Genomic DNA, 16,115 nt, shown 5'->3' with positions numbered 1-16,115 from the left:
GATCCAGTGACTGATATGAGGGAACAGGCACAGATGCTAAATGACTGTTTTGCCTCTGTGTTCTCCCCAAAGCTGGCGGGGGATATCCACATAGGAGATTAGATGAGGCTGGTGACTTAGGGGCACAGGTTAGAGTCACCCCCCTTGAAGTTGAGGGGCTCCTCAGGGCATTGGACATTACAAAGGCGCCAGGCCCTGACGGGTTACACCCGAGAGTACTTAGAGAGTTGGCAGGGGTTCTCTCACGCCCGCTGGCCTACATTTTTGAGGCCTTGTGGAGAACGGGTGAAGTTCCAGAGGACTGGAAGGTGGCATCAGTGGTCCCAATTTTCAAAAAGGGTAGTAGAAGGGACATGGGGAATTACAGACCTGTTAGCCTTACGTCCATTGTAGGAAAAACAATGGAAAGGCTCATAATAGAGAGAGATCTAGCGATGCTAGACAGGAAAGGGAGGCTGGCAGCCACACAACACGACTTCCACAAAAACAGGTCCTGCCAGACAAACCTTGTGGAATTCTATGACAAGGTTTTGAGATGGCTAGATGGAAGGGATGCAGTAGATGTGGTTTACCTGGATTTCAGCAAGGCCTTTGACAAAGTGCCCCATGATTTACTAGTGGAGAAACTGAGGAGTTTTGGGATACACCAAAGCACTGTCTGGTGGATTAGGGCATGGTTGACTGACTGAAAGCAGAGGGTAAGCATTAGTGGGGAATGGTCGGGATGGTGGCCAGTGACAAGTGGGGTCCCCCAGGGCTCTGTCCTGGGGCTGATCCTGTTTAATCTTTTCATAAATGACATGGAAGAAGGGGTGAACAGTCTGCTGATCAAATTCGCAGATGATACTAAAACTGGAGCAGTGGCCACAACTGAGGAGCAGGTACTCCAGATCCAAAAGGATCTGGACAGACTATGGAAGTGGGCAGGAGACAACAGGATGGCGTTCCATGTGGATAAGTGCAAGGTCTTGCACTTGGGGCATAGGAATGGGTGTCATAAGTACAGGTTAGGTGACAAGTGGCTGGAGAGCAGCACTTGTGAAAGGGACCTTGGGGTGCTGGTTGACTGCAAGCTAAACATGAGTCAGCAGTGTGATGCGGTGGTCAAGAGGGCGAACGCCACCCTTGGTTGCATAGCCAGAAGTGTGGCTTCTAGATTGAGAGAAGTATTACTACCACTCTATATGACTCTGGTGTGCCCACAACTGGAGTATTGTGCTGTTTTGGGCCCCTCATTACAGAAAGGATATAGCCAGGTTAGAGTCAGTGTAGTGCAGGGCCACAAGGTTGGTGGCCGGTTTGCAGGGGATGGGGTATGAAGCGAGACTGAGGGAACTGGGTCTCTTCAGCCTGAAGAAGAGGAGACTCAGATGGGATATGTTGGCGACATGCAGGTATGTGAGGGGATGTCACATGGAGATGGGAAGAGATCTGTTCTCCCCTGCAGAGGAAAGCAGCAAAGCTCAGGGAATCAAGGTTCCATTTAGATGCCAGGAAGCACCCCAAGGGTGTGGAATGGGCTTCCACGAGAGGTTGTTGAGGCCCCATCGGTGTGGGTGTTCAAGGATAGGCTGGACATGCACATGGTGCGCATGTCATGCGTAGAGCCAGCTGGAGCCGGTGGTCAGACTAGATGGCCTGGGAGGCCCCTTCTGACTTGTTCTGTTTCTATAGTTCTATGTTTCTATTTTCTATCACTGCTAAATGTGCTTAGCTTGAGGGTCTCCCCCACCATATTGTCTTCTCAGAACTAGCATCCAGGATCATCTGAAAGTGCCATAAAACAGCTGGCAATGCAGAAGATCTCCACGGTTGATGGGCTCAATGTTGGTGAGAACTTTGTGTAGAATTTTAGAAATCCCAGCAGAACTCAGAAGAGATGTGCTCTCCTTCTGCCAAGTAAAGTGAAGAGCAGGGGCAGCCAATGTGCAGAGAGCTACTCTCCAAAGTATCTAGCGGCCCCGTTTTCCTTGCCTACCCTGGGGGTAAATTGTCCAGCAGAGCAATCAACATTATGTCAGTCTCAAAACAATGCCAAACACATTTCTTCTAGCAAAAAAATGTAAAGAGAAAAAAGAAAGATGCCACCATATGCTCAAGCACCTGAATAATAGCCAGAAAGTATCCAACACAGAAATAAATGGGGTGACTTTGTGCCACACACAGACTCTCAGCCCAGCCTATCTCACAGGGTGGTTATATTGAGGATAAGATTAAGAAGAGGAGGAGACTTATGCAAATTGCCTTCAGTTCCTTGAAAGGAAAAAAGGTGGCAGATAAATATAAGACAGATGGATGGAGTCTCAAGGTTGCTTCCAGAAGACACTGTTATTGTGTCATTGCCCTGAAATGTACATGGGTTTCAAAAATCACTCTCTCCTACTTGTAGCCCTACAATGTTTTCCCAGTGCTTCTTTCAACACCTTTCTTGACTAGCTGCAGAATGTCCTCCAGTGATCGGCACTAGGAGCTGCCCATCTGGAATCATCCCAAAAGAGGCTGTTTCCATAAATGCCTCACTAGTTCTGCTGTTATACTAGCTGGGAACTCCTCCCATGGGGAGAACAACCTGACCACCACCTACTTGGGTAACTCATCTCAGGCTGCCATAATCAACTGGTGTGCAAGGGTTGGATATTCACAAATACAAGATCTCACACCTCCAAGAGTACTGTCCACATTCCTCAGGTTGCACATATTCACGCAGCAGCTTTCATATCTGTTGATGTTCAGCTGCCATAACTCCCAGCTAGCAAGGGCCATAGTCCCCACAAGGTCCATAGTCCTCCATACTATCTTCTTCTCCAGAACAGAACACCAAATCAAGACCATATCCAGGATGAGGAGTGGGCAAGGTATGACTCAGGATCACCCCCAAGATCCAGGCTGTTGTTGCGCTAGGAATCCCTGATGACCACAAATGGACAAGACTACATCTAAGGATGGGTGAGAATTTTGTTTCAGATCACTTTTGAAAAGAATTCCCCAAAGTTCACAAACTTCTCCATATTCAAGAAAGAACGAACTTGAGATTAAGAACCACTGAAAGTATGAGAAACCAAAATGGATAGAGTTACCCATTTGTCCATCTAGATCCAGGGTTTTGAGTACTCTTAAAATCTTACAATTCAGGTTTGGATCTCCAACAAGCTTCTTATCTTTAACAGCTAATTGGCAGATGGGTACAATATGGTCTCCTCCACACAGGAAATAGCTGGACCGCTTGAATTTGCTCAATTATTTTGTTTCAGTTCTATTTTGACAAGATGATGATGATTATGATGGTGATGGTGGTGGTGGTGATGATTTGCATTTCTGTACTGTCCCACAACCAATGCTCTTTTTACTGAATTTACTAAAATTCACAACATTCTTCATATTTGGGAGAGAAAGCACTTAGAATTTAAAAATCTGAATGTGGGAAAAAGTGAAATGAGAAGATTTGCCAATCCCTAGGGATAACCGCTCACATCCCTTCTCTCCCCCCCACACCGCATCCAACCAATTGTAAACCCAACCAGTCTAGTTATCCAAGAACAAATCCTGTATCATAATAGTCATGTCATTTACTGATCTGGCCTTAAGGAACACGCCACTTTCAGACCCAGAGAGCTGCAGTCACTGCCTCCAAGACCCTGAAGGTTGGAGGGAGAACTGGAATGAAGACAAGCCGTCACCTAATTACCCTTCTTCTGTTACAACTAGTTTCCTCCATTGCTCTGTCACCTGAGCTCTAGGTAGCCTAATTACCCCCTTTTTCCTCTGCTCTAGGTAGAGACATACACACTCCAATGCCAACAGAAGTAAGCGGGGGCACAAATATGTTCCATTGCTCCTCTTTGTGTTACTTACTGGGTTTTTGGTGATATTTTTTTCTGGTATTGAATTTTATTCATTTAGCTTGATGTAATCCATGCCGCATAATCTTGTTATTAGGTAGCTTTTAAAAAGAGTAAGTAAATAAATATCACTCAAAGGAAACCAAAAAGATGCGTTTTCCTTCGGTATCCATGAAAGAACCATTTACTCACTATACGGTGCACCACCCTCTGAAACAGTAGCAGGGAACCCATGGCTCACCAGGTACTGTTAGGCTTCAACTCCCATCAGCCCCAACATGGCCAATCAATGCTGATAGGAGTGACAGTCTGGCATTATCTGGAGAGCCACACATTCCCCAGACCAGTCCTAAAAATGCATGTTGCTCAAGAGACAGGGTGAGTTGAACCCCTACAGGAGTTGACTATCTACTGTATCTCTGTCCCATTTGGTTAATATTCTGCCCCTCTGCAAATATACCTACATGGAGGCAGGAACCCTGTTTGGCTTAAGATGGACCTATAAAGTGCCAGTCATACTGGTGATTATAATGCTTCAAAGGAATATTGCACACTTAGAGCCAGCTTTAAGGGACAGCAACAGGGTGTAGGGGTCACAGAGTTCACAAGGATGCGACACCCATGCTTTTTAATTAGCAGGAAAGCTAACATTATCTATCACTCTTTTCTACAGAACTCCTAGTTCCCTCTGAGCTAAGCTACAAGACTCTCAGGAATTAGAGAGAAATATTTTTTTTTTTCCAACAACAACTTTTTGTTCATTGTTGCAATTTAAAGTATTTGGGGGATTGCCTGGTCCCGAACGAGCTGTTAAGACCCATTTACTTTACAAAAGACATGGCCCTAGTAGAGATGAAAATGGCTGGAATTATTTGGTATGATGGGGATCGACATGGCAGCTTTGTCTTTTCTGGATTCTTCTTTGGGGTGTGACTACAGGGACTACCATGATGAGCACCTCCACGTCAAAATCCACCCCATCAGACAGCAGCTTGCCTAAGGCCACCAAAACCACACTGAGACCGGTGAAATTCATCTTCTGTGAAGTGGCCTCCTCAGTATGAGGTTATCCGGAAGATTCTGTTGTCCCACAAGGTGGAGTTCAAGCCCTTCCATGAGGACACTTTTCTCCATGGGCTTCAGTTTCAGATTTCACTGGAACAAAAGAACTTCCTTCAAACAGCAGCCATACGGAGCCAGAGGAAGAAGGTCAAAGGCTTTGGAAGCAGTATTTGTTGAAATCATTTCAGGGAATGGGATGAGATTCTCTCTCAAAGATAGGTATCAAAATGACCAAAGTTCACAAAGCCCCTGCGAATACTGCCCTTTAGCTGATTGCTAAAAACAGTCCTAGGAAGGGAGATGTTGCTGGAATGTTAACAGCAGTTTGTACCAATTATATGGCCGGCATGGGAAGGAGGGGATGAATCTCTCGGTGTAGCTGCTCAGAATAGGAACACCATCATGCTCGGACAACTAATGTCAGATTTGCTGGTGTCCTGGAAAGAATTCATAGCGCGATAGTCGTCAGTGTACCTCTGCTCCCATTTGTCATGTCTTTCCTTAAGGAATTTATAACAGAATTAGGAGGCACGATAGACATCGGATATTTTGCAGAGCTGTGAATCCCACACAACTCTAGGAGAGGAAGTACAGGATGCAATTGATACAGAAAGGAAAACTCCACTTGCTAAGATCTGCAGCTTTCGTCTTCCCTTCACAAGCAAGTTTCTAGTTGTTATGGTTGGGAAGATAAGGTTGTAGGTCTACAACTAATTTAATGCCCAACATCATTGTGTTAGCACTACAGAAAGCTAAGAGGGCAAATTCACTTTGTTTTGAAGCTAAATTTGCCCCTTATAGGGTTCTGTAGCCATTTACTCCTCTGTAGCACTAACATTTTGGGATTAAGTCCTTTTTCAGGCATTCTGCCACACCGCACTGAACTTGCTAAGCTACAGGGGCTCTACCTTGGCCACACAACCTAACATATCCTTGTCACCAGAGCCATGCCTCCCAGGCCTCTGCCTCTAGTTGATCCTATGGCAAGAGAACTGCAGCATCAACGTTTCAGCAGGTTTCCGCAAGCAGGTGGCCTCCACTTTCAGGTATTTCCCCTAGAAAGCCAGTGTGGTGGCGGGGTTAGAGTATTGGATTAGGAACCTGGGAGTCTAGTCTGTACCCTGCCATGGAGCTCCCTGGCTGGCTTTAGGCCAGTTGCAGACGATCAGCCCAGCCTACCTCACAGGGTGGTTGTTGTGACGATAAAACAGAGCTATGTAAGCTCCCTTGAGTTCCTCCCAAGAGGAAAAAAGCAGGATAGAAATCCCACCTAAGAATAGCTGCTGGTAATGAGGCTGTGCCATTTGTATGTGACAAATGAAAGGCTTTAGGGTATAAACTCTTCACTTAGTTACAAGTCAGAAAAGGGCAGGCCCAGATCCAGGAGGGCATGATGGAGGCAGCTGCCTAAGTTTGCTGTATATGAATAAACAGATGGTCTGTTGCGGGGGGGGGGATTGTCCCTCCTCACCCCCCACCCCAATGCAGGCCTAGAGAAGAGCGAGAGCAGCTCTCACACTGTGCAGCTTTACGTGCAGGATTCCAGGAACAGCCTTTTATCGCTTCGCCCATCCTCCTCCAAGCAGCACAATGCACATGCCCCTCCATTTACTTTACGAGACACATTTCCATTGTTCCCAAGCAAAAGGCGCCTTCGCACAAGCACGCAAGTGGCACATTTGAAAGAGACGAGGTCCAAACTATGCCACTCTGCAGTTCCTGCCCAAATTCGCCAGAGGAAGCAGGGCCTTGAGCCGGCCTGCCTGGTTTTCAGAACGGTTCTTCCTCCGCCCAAAAAGTCAACCCTCAGTTACAATGTGCAAAAACATTTTGTTGCCTGAAGCAAAGAATGAAAGAGAAACATAGAAACAGAGTGAGTCAGAAGGGGCCTCCCAGGCCATCTAGTCTGACCCCCGGCTCTAGCTGGCTCTGCTCACGACATGCAAATGAAACCCTCCATTCACATACTAACTGGGCTGGCTCAGCATGTCCAGGTTTTGGGGCTGTGGTGTAAAAGCTGGAAGAGTTTGGGATCTGTGGCAAAGGCTACATATGTGTTATGTGGCATATATGTATAAGTTAACTTGGAGCAGTGAAAAGTTGAAATATCAGTCATCCTGCTATACTTACAGTTATTTATAAACTCTGCAATCAAATAAATGTTTTTCTTTTCTTTTTACAATAATGACAATCTGAACAAACAGGAGCAGGGTTCTAGCTAAGCGCCTGGACAGAATAATATATATTCGTACTGGTTCTCCACAGATCATTACTTTCTTGATATTGTACTGGTACTCTTGATTTTTCCTCCATTTTTATATCAAAGTACTAGCAGAGAATTATTATCTTAAGGCTCGTTTAACTGAAGTTTGAACATCTGCTCTGTAACATATTAATACACAATAAATAAAATAAAATAAATATTTGTCCTTACCTTTCTTTATGGTAAAAGTCCTAAAGCAACCTTCCACAATAGGGAGCCCTCCATTAGATGTTGTGGACTACCATGCCCAACAATATGGCCCACTGGCCGTGCTGGCTGGGGCTAATGGGAGCTGAAGTCCAAAACAACTGGAGGACACCAGGTTGGGGAGACTGACCCAGAAATATTTGCTTGTAGTCAATGTTCCCCCTCCATTTCCCACCTCGCCCCTCCATTTCCAGCCTTCGAATTCTGCTGCATTCCACTCCATTCCCAAAGGTCCGCCACACCCCACAAGTTGACTTTTGGGGGAAATGTGATGGTTATAGAGGGACAGATGAAATATTTCCATTCTATGGATGCTGTTTCGTCCATGGAAGAAGAGTTAAGATCCAAGCCATCACCTTAAAAAAGAAGCAGACCTGGAAATCTAGAGAAGGGCCCTACAATAGCCCTGAGGGTTTATGTCTGCACATCGCCCATCCTGAGGAGCAATCACCTGCCCACAATTTAGTGCTCACAGATGATTTGGAGGTGCATTAGCAGACCCTCCCCACTACTTGTTCTCAGGTTGCTTAATACTCGCTCAGTCTGAAAGATGTGCCAGATTTATGGGAGCTTTCATACAGGAAGACTTCTGCACACCATCTGGTTATATACATGTCCCTTGCCTGAATGTTAGATATATATTTTTTAAAGAAACAAGAGATCTATCCTGGGAAGTTTATTGATGCACCTCTTCTGAAGGTACACACTTTTATAGAGGCAATTACGCTCTAACAGCCACAGTTATGATGGTCACAAATATACACTGCTGGTTTCTACCGCAAAATAAGTGAAAGGGTACAGATGTGATTTTAAGATTCATCATTTGTGTGCCCTTTAATTCAGTCTGACAGATACAAACAGGATCTAGCTATTTAGGTACCATAAAGCTTTGCCAGGTATCTTTAGTCATAGTGCCTCATCAGTCAAGGGCTCATCGGAAAAAGTCTAATAAAACTTGACAGTGGTCACAGTTTGGAGTCTGGAATACTGACATTGTCCTATTAAGTCACAGACATAAAATCATACCAGAGCTTCAGTTTAAATTACAGTTCCAATGGAAGCTAGTCCAATTCAAGAAGTGTTTCACGATCTGGTCATGGGGGGTGGAAGGGGAGCATACTCACAGACCGATTATATAGGTTAGGGAGCATCACGTGATCAACCCTGACTTTTTGATGCAGGAAGAATTAATTACCAAACCCAGCTATCTTCCTTTCTTTGCCACGAAAGCTTGTGCACTGTTTAGCCAGGTCAAATTTTACCAACATCTCTATTTATTATTTGTTCATCATATTTACATCCTGCCTTTTTCCTTCCAAGGAATTCAAGCTGACTTACAGAATTCTCCTCTTCTCAATCTTATCCTCACAACAACAGCCCTGTGAGGTAGGCTGGGCTGAGAGCATGTGACTGGCCCAAAGTGAGCTCCATGGCTGAGCAGGGACTAGAACCTGAGTCCCGAGTCCCAGTTCTATGCTCTTAATCACTATACCACACTACAGCATGTTTCTTTTATATCACCATTAAATTAAAAATGCTTAAGAAGTAAAAATAAAAATAAGTAAATAAAAATCCACAGTACAAATATAAAAATACAAAAGTACTTTTTTTACAGGAATTAAACATCCTGGCCTACTATAACCCTGACATTTGTAGTCTCTGACCACACAGTAATGACCAGGTCAACATATTTACAAACTTCCAAAGGTTCCAAGAAGTAGTGCACACAGATGCTGAAGCCCCATAAAGAGAGGAAGCTGTTTTATAACAGGCCTTGGTAGAATACTTCTCAACACGTTTTTAAATCCCACTGTATATTTATTAATGTGGTATCTTTCATGTGTGATTGACTAAATCTGGCTATGTTCGTAACTGTTCATTATTTGAGAATGCCACATTCTGTTGAGTATTCTTTATGTTGTTGTAAGCAGCTTTCAGCATGTTTTTACTGCGGAGAAGTGGCATACAAATTAACTGATGAAGATGGAAGAAGTGAGAACATTGGCCCATCTTTATGTACACTGAGGGGCTACAGCTTTCCAGGGTTACATACAGAGGTCTTTTTCCCAGTCCTACCAGGAGATGGCAGGGACTGAATTTGGGAAAGCCTGCATGCAAAACATGTGCTTTGCCATTAAGCTAACGCCTGTCCAAACAGTCTTGCCATGGTTAAATCTATGCAGTTTAATTGAAACTAGTCCAGGGAATAACAACGGTTACCCTCTGGAGGATGTAAAGTTGGCCGCAAGCTTCTAGGCTTGGATCATGGATGATTGCACAGATGTCTTCCCCTCTCCTCTGTAAGCCATCATCCCCAGATTCCCATTCCCATCTCACGATCTAGGCACAGAGCTTCTATTTAAATTTTTAAGCCATCTTTGGCATCTTCCCTTACAGCACACTCTTGCTGCCCCATTAAGAAAGCAGTCCAAAAATACAGCTTTTTGGTGTACATTAAAGTCAATTTCTCAATCAGGCTTTTTCTTTTTCTTTTAATCCTGAGTTTGTAAATGTTTAAATAATTACCCTGCCAATACAGGCAGATAAAGTCTATCAGTATAGCAATTCTGGCTGCAGAGCTGTGGCTGAGAGACAATTAGCTCTGGCAGCCCTGCAAAGTGCCCAGGTTTTGATATACCAGTTTTGCTGGGTTGGGGGAGTTAGTACTCTGTGGCAAAGCTGCAGTGCAAAGCTCCAGTCTCATCTAGTCTCCCAGTGTAATGGTGTGGGTTTTTTCCTCCCAGGGAAATGTGGAGTGTGTGGATAGGAGAGCAGTGAAACTGACTGCAGCCAGAGAAATTTTTCAAGCTGAGATAAGGGACAAGTTAGCACTCTACTTCATGCTCAGAAATTGACCAGACTGGCAATGGAAGCTAACCTGAGCATTGGCAACAGGGCAACATCTTACGCTGCGCTTGAGGATAGCTGAGAAGACACACGCACCAATGAGCTGCCGTTCTGCTGCTTGAGAAACGGAACAGCCAGCCCCAGCCACAGTGCAATATATTGAGGGGCAGAGGGGGTCGGTTTTAACTTCTGCTCCCTTGCCACTCCTCTTAATGCAAGTGTTGGAGCTGAAGCCATGGGCTATGCTGTGCCTCAAAAGTTTGCTTTTTCTCTTGTATTGTTCTAATAAAGAAACCTGTTGCAAAGGTATCCGCGTCTTTTGTGTCTTTTGCCTAGAGAGCATATTGATATGCTGACTGTGCCCGAGACCCATTACAGGGGTGACGAGAACCAGGGAAAGAATGGAGGGTTTCAGCAGCAGATGGAAAGGCACTGTTCAAACATCAGGTCTACCTCCCCCAGGCTAATAGATTCAGAACTCAGCTTTCTCAGAGATCAGGCAGACCTGCCTTGTTGTTCATTTAAAGATTTGCCAGAAACAGATGAGTAGACCTACTCTCTGATGCTACTGGGACTTTAGGTACTTTTGTTTTCAAGCATAGCCAAACACAAAATGTGGCGTTTCAAAACAACGTGCAGCCAGTCCCTGGCTTACGAACGTCTGGGTTATGAACCACCAGTACTTAGGTACGTGTGGACTACCATAGACCCTGTATGAATATCTCTCACAGAAAGCCGTGAATATCTCTAGGGAACTATGCAATGCATTTGGTGATGGCCATGTAGTTTTATTTATTTATTTATTATTTATTAAAACATTTTTATGCCGCCCCATTCGCCGAAGCCTCGGGGCGGCTTACAACATAGATAAGTAATGGGTATCTCTAGGGAACTACACAATGTGTTTGGCAACATGTCTCTCAGTGGCCACATAGTTCCCAAGAGATACGGTATTGATGGCTTTTTGTTCCGTGACACCCAGACCCTAGACCCCAGTGATAACTCTGCCTCCACACCCTCAGCAGCACAATCAAATTCTGACTCTCCAGTACCAGGTCCATCTCCATCATCATCTATTAATGTTAGGCTTACTGTTACCTCAAGATATTAATATTCTAAACTGCTTTAAGAACTGTTCCTTTTACTTGTTTTTTACAGTACTGTATACCTACCCACATACATATAGATTTTCCCTCTCTCTCTTCAGTACCTGTATTATTGCAGTATCATTATCATTATTACAATGCAGTACTGTGTTTAATATGTTTGAGGGAATATAGAGGTGTTTTATATGCATGGAAAGGTAAAATATATGCATATACTAAGACAAACATTTGCTTTACTCATTTGATCTGATTTTACAAATTCCACTCAAGAACGTTCTCTGGAACGGAACTCGCTCTTAACCCAGGGACTACCTGCATTTGCAAGCCCAAACTCATGCCACAGAGAAGCTGTAATATACTAGATGATGACTGAAGTGTCTGATGGCGTGAGAAGCAGAGGAAGCAGTCCTGGCCCCTCCAGAAATGTAAACCATGATGAAGAGTGCCCATTTCACCTTTCCTTACCAAAGACACCCTGCAGACTCAATTGCTATTCTCTGCCCTAATGAATGTTCATCCGTGTTTCCAAAATGAAGAGAAATGCTCTCGGGGACCGTTTTTCCTAGCAAGTCATGTGAAGCAGTCAATTCTACGATAACGGTGGTGATGCCAGAAAATACCCTGCACATTCTCAGAACAGCTGAACTGTGTTCAGGCATCTGGTTTTGCCAGCACTCTTGTTCTTTGTTGATCTTGTAATGCCCCTCATCCCAGATAAAGTTTTGTTGGCGTTTCTGATGCCTCTTGCACAGAGCTTAAACATAACACACTTCTGCACCAGTGCTGCCAGATTCCCAGGACGTTCTGCTACTTTATGTGGGCTTCTCAATGCCACGGAACATGATGCCAAGCAGTGGAGTGCAGGTACGCTGTAACAGCATCTAATATACCCAGAAATCACCAGCACGGTGCACCGCACAGCTCTGCTTCTTCCCATCCCCTGTGCACACCCGAAGTGTGGACCCAAGGTGGCAGGACTGGGCATGTATGCGGCCCACTTGACTTGCTTCTCCTCCTCCTTCTTGCAGGTTCAGTCACCGCTCCCTGTGGTCCAGAGCGCAAGGACACAGAGGCAGGGGACTAGATGCCTCTGTGCACTTGCTCATTGGTTCCCTGCTTGTCAAGTGAGCAAGTGAGGGCAGGGAGGATGAAAAGCAAACGCAACTATTTCTATTTATTTATTGATCATATTTATGTCTCACCTTTCTCCCGTTATGGAGCTCAAGGTGGCGACATGCAGTTCTCAGGTGGTCTCTCCCTCCAAGCTCAGGCCAGCCTCAGACCCACCTAGCTTCAACAGCTGGCGTTCATTGTGGATAAGTGCGAGGACTTGCACTTGGGGCATAGGAATGGGTGTCCTAAGTACAGGTTAGGGGACAAGTGGCTGGAGAGCAGCGCTTGTGAAAGGGACCTCAGGGTGCTGGTCGACTGCAGGCTAAACATGAGTCAGCAGTGTGATGCGGTGGTCAAGAGGGCAAACGCCACCCTTGGTTGCATAGCCAGAAGTGTGGCTTCTAGATCAAGAGGGGTATTACTGCCACTCTATACGACTCTGGTGCGCCCACAACTGGAGTACTGTGCTCAGTTTTGGGCCCCTCATTACAGAAAGGATATAGCTGGGTTGGAATCAGTGCAGCATAGGGCCACAAGGATGGTGGCCAGATTGCAGGGAAAGCCGTATGAGGTGAGACTGAGGGAGCTGGGTGTTTTCTGCCTGGAGAAGAAAAATTCTGGCGAAGATTACCATGCCTGTCCTCCAAAATCCCCAGTACTTTCTAGGGGAAAAATAACTGAAACCAGTGTAATTACAGCAGACTTGCCACAGGTGGTACATTCCAGATATGCTGAACTACAAATTTCATCATGACAGGAGCTGTAATTCAACACATCTGGAGACCACCAGGATGGGGAAGGCTGGAAGTCACAGGAGTTCCTTCTGCTTGAACAGGTACAGAACTGTGTCTTACATGTTATAAATGGATCTATAAATGTTCTATTAGAAATGGACTTTAATCTGGGAGTGGAGAGAGCAAGTTCCTCCTAAACTGTATTCTTATCAAGTGGCCTTGGGCAACTCATTACCTTTACCCTAGGTTTGCTATAACGGAGTTTTGAGACCAAAAGTGTTGTGCTGTGATAAGACTTGCCGATCCTATGGAGAACCTACTTAGGACAGATAAAAGGAAGTACTTCTTCACAAAACTTATAGCTAAACTATGGTGTGGGATTTGCTACCATGAGAAATGGTGACGCTTACCCATTGGCATAGCTTTAAAAAGGGATCGGACAGATTCATTCGGTGGCTACTCGCCTCCCTGTCTATGTGCCACAGCCTTCCCAGGAGGTGGCCTGCCTGCACACACAACTTCTAAAGAGCTTGGGCAGGAGGAGGTCACGCACCCGTCCTGCTCGAGGGATCCTGTGGGCTGCTGTTTTGCCATCCTGTGCTGCACTAGATGGAGCTTTGGTCTGATCGAGCACGGCTTTTCTTCTGTTCTCATCTACACACAAATGTCAGGTTTGCAGTAATCATGTCAGGATTCCTCAAGGAAGCCTGGGAGTTGTAATTTGGTGGGTTTGGTGAGATTTCTATTAAGAGGTAATCGCTCAAAGGACTTCAGTTCCCAGGGTGCCCTAGGGAAAAGGTATAACATAGACACCCTCCCTTGAAAAGTAATAAAGACACCCTCCCTCGCTTTTCCAGATGAATTACGGCTTTTAGAAAAAAGCTGACCATTTGAAAATGTAATGCTCGACTTAGAATAAGATGTAGCAGCAGCTGCTTAAGGGGTCAGCAGTGGGAGACTGCTAAATTGAGACTTGTTAGTGTTACAATGTGGGCAAGCATTTCCACATTGTGCCAGCGTGTAACTTTAGTTAACCGAAGCTGCTAAAGAGATATGGTTTTGTTGGACCTGATCCCTCAGCTTTGGTGTATGAGAAGTTCGTGGTTGTAAGGCCAGCCAAAAATAGTGTGTGACTTCAGTGCCCATAATTCTCCCTCTGCTTGCCGCTCTGCAGCATTTAAAATAGGGATGTCGAACTTGTATGGACTCCAAGGAAGTACGTTTCGCTATGCCAGCCTTCCCCTGTCTGACATCTACCAGAGGTTTTGGGCTTCAGCTCCAATCCGTGATCAGAAATGCTAGGCATTGCTGCCTGGAACAGTGGGAAGGCACCAAGTGTTACTACACAAGCCGAGCCTCTGAGAAGTAGAGACCCACAATAAAAAGCAGCAGGCAATGGCATGAGCTTCACATTTATGGCTCTCAGGAATAACTTATATCATTATTTCTTCAATGGATATTTATCACTACTTCTGCCTACCAGGCATGTAGGCAACGCACAATAAAAATCTCTTTAAAGCTTCTTATAAAGCCAAAAGCAGAAGGAGCACACACACACCGACCATAAATTCTGTGGGGCATTAAAATGGAAGAACAACAAAGCATCCAGCATTAAAAGCCTGATAGAATAGAATATCTTTACTGCTGTCCAAAGGCAAAAAGAGAATTATTTAAAGAAACAACGAGAAAAGAGGTGCAACTAGGTGCTGAACAGCTATTTCTACAACTCTGGAAACTTTTAAAGCAAATATTTCTTTTGCGTGAGGACTGTGGGCAACCCTGTTTGCATTCCTTGGTTTAACCTTGTTAGGGCAAGAGGGAATTATTTGGGGGACCAGAGCTGGCAGCTGCTGATCCCCACTTTAAATAGTATCAGGCAATCTGAAGGAGGACTCACTGCTGAATCAGTCTGGATTCTGCTTCTCCATTTTAAAACATGGGATGCGCAAGCGAAAGCCTACAGCACTCCGATACACACACGTGTGTGTGTGTGTGTGTGTGTGTGTGTGTGTGTGTGTGTGTGTGTGTGTCAGCAACGCAACTCGTTTTGCGAGGGAAGGGGAATTAAACCTAGATAAACTTGTAGAAAACGGAAAGAAATCCTTCCATGCGTTTTTAGCCTAGCCATTTGAATTGCAAAGGCCCCGCTGAACAGAATAATCCCGGAAAGAGCGGGGGGGGGGGGGCTTTTGTCAATATCCCTGCAAAACTGCAATCCGATTTACTTGGGGAGCAAACCCGGAGAGGTTTCTAGAGGCTCCATCGGTGCCATCTGTTTTTTCAATGCCACAAAAGCGATAATGCCGAATCATCATTAGTTGCGGAACACTTAAAGACGGATTGTAACACATTTTTTAAAAAAATCTGGACAGAACCTGGGTTTTCGCTACAAAGTATGTTTCCAGTTGTTGCTTATAGGCGAAAACATTCCTAAAGAGCGGCCAATCTGTATCTCTTCTTAGGGGAAGAGGGTGTTACAAACATAGAGCGCAGCATCAGAGCGGCAGACGCGTTTTGGACGGGGAAGAAGTGGATTGTGGACTATGGACAGCGGCGTGGGGGGAAAATAAGAAGTGACCGCGGTGAGCGCAAAGCAGAGAGGCGGGTGGAAAGGGATTCTGGAAACCTGATCCGGTGCGATTAGTGCCCAAATGGCCTGCGGCAAATCCCTTCCGACGCCCGCGGCCGATTAAGGCTGCGACGGGCCGCGGGTCCGCGAAGCGCCCGCGGGCTCCGAAGGCGAAGTGGACGCGGGGCGGGCGCGGGCGCGGGGCGGCGCGGGGAGGGAGAAGGGCTTCGGCCGCCGGCCGGAGCAGCGGGCAGCGCAGTCGCTCTACCTGGCGCGGCGCGGCGCGGATCCGCGGCGGCCTCGCGCGGCTCCTCCCGGGCTCCCTCGGCACGTGCGCTTGCTCGCGGCCGTCCGCGGGGGCGGCGCCCGTCCTGC

At 45.8% G+C, this 16,115-nt stretch overlaps 1 long non-coding RNA gene across 1 annotated transcript in view; it reads left to right on the top strand.

The window, feature by feature from the left end:
• Window positions 1–15,324: 15,324 nt before the first annotated feature.
• Window positions 15,325–16,115, top strand: part of LOC123018370 — a 24,178-nt gene continuing 23,387 nt past the window's right edge. Inside the window, exon 1 of the long non-coding RNA XR_006413758.1 lies at window positions 15,325–15,753. This is a non-coding gene — a long non-coding RNA (uncharacterized LOC123018370). The remainder of the gene's footprint in view (window positions 15,754–16,115) is intronic.

This window comes from Varanus komodoensis, unplaced genomic scaffold, assembly GCF_004798865.1.
Source record: "Varanus komodoensis strain SLA01 unplaced genomic scaffold, ASM479886v1 scaffold11, whole genome shotgun sequence".
Classification (NCBI taxonomy): Eukaryota; Metazoa; Chordata; class Lepidosauria; order Squamata; family Varanidae; genus Varanus; species Varanus komodoensis.
This window is presented reverse-complemented; position numbering and strand designations above follow the sequence as displayed.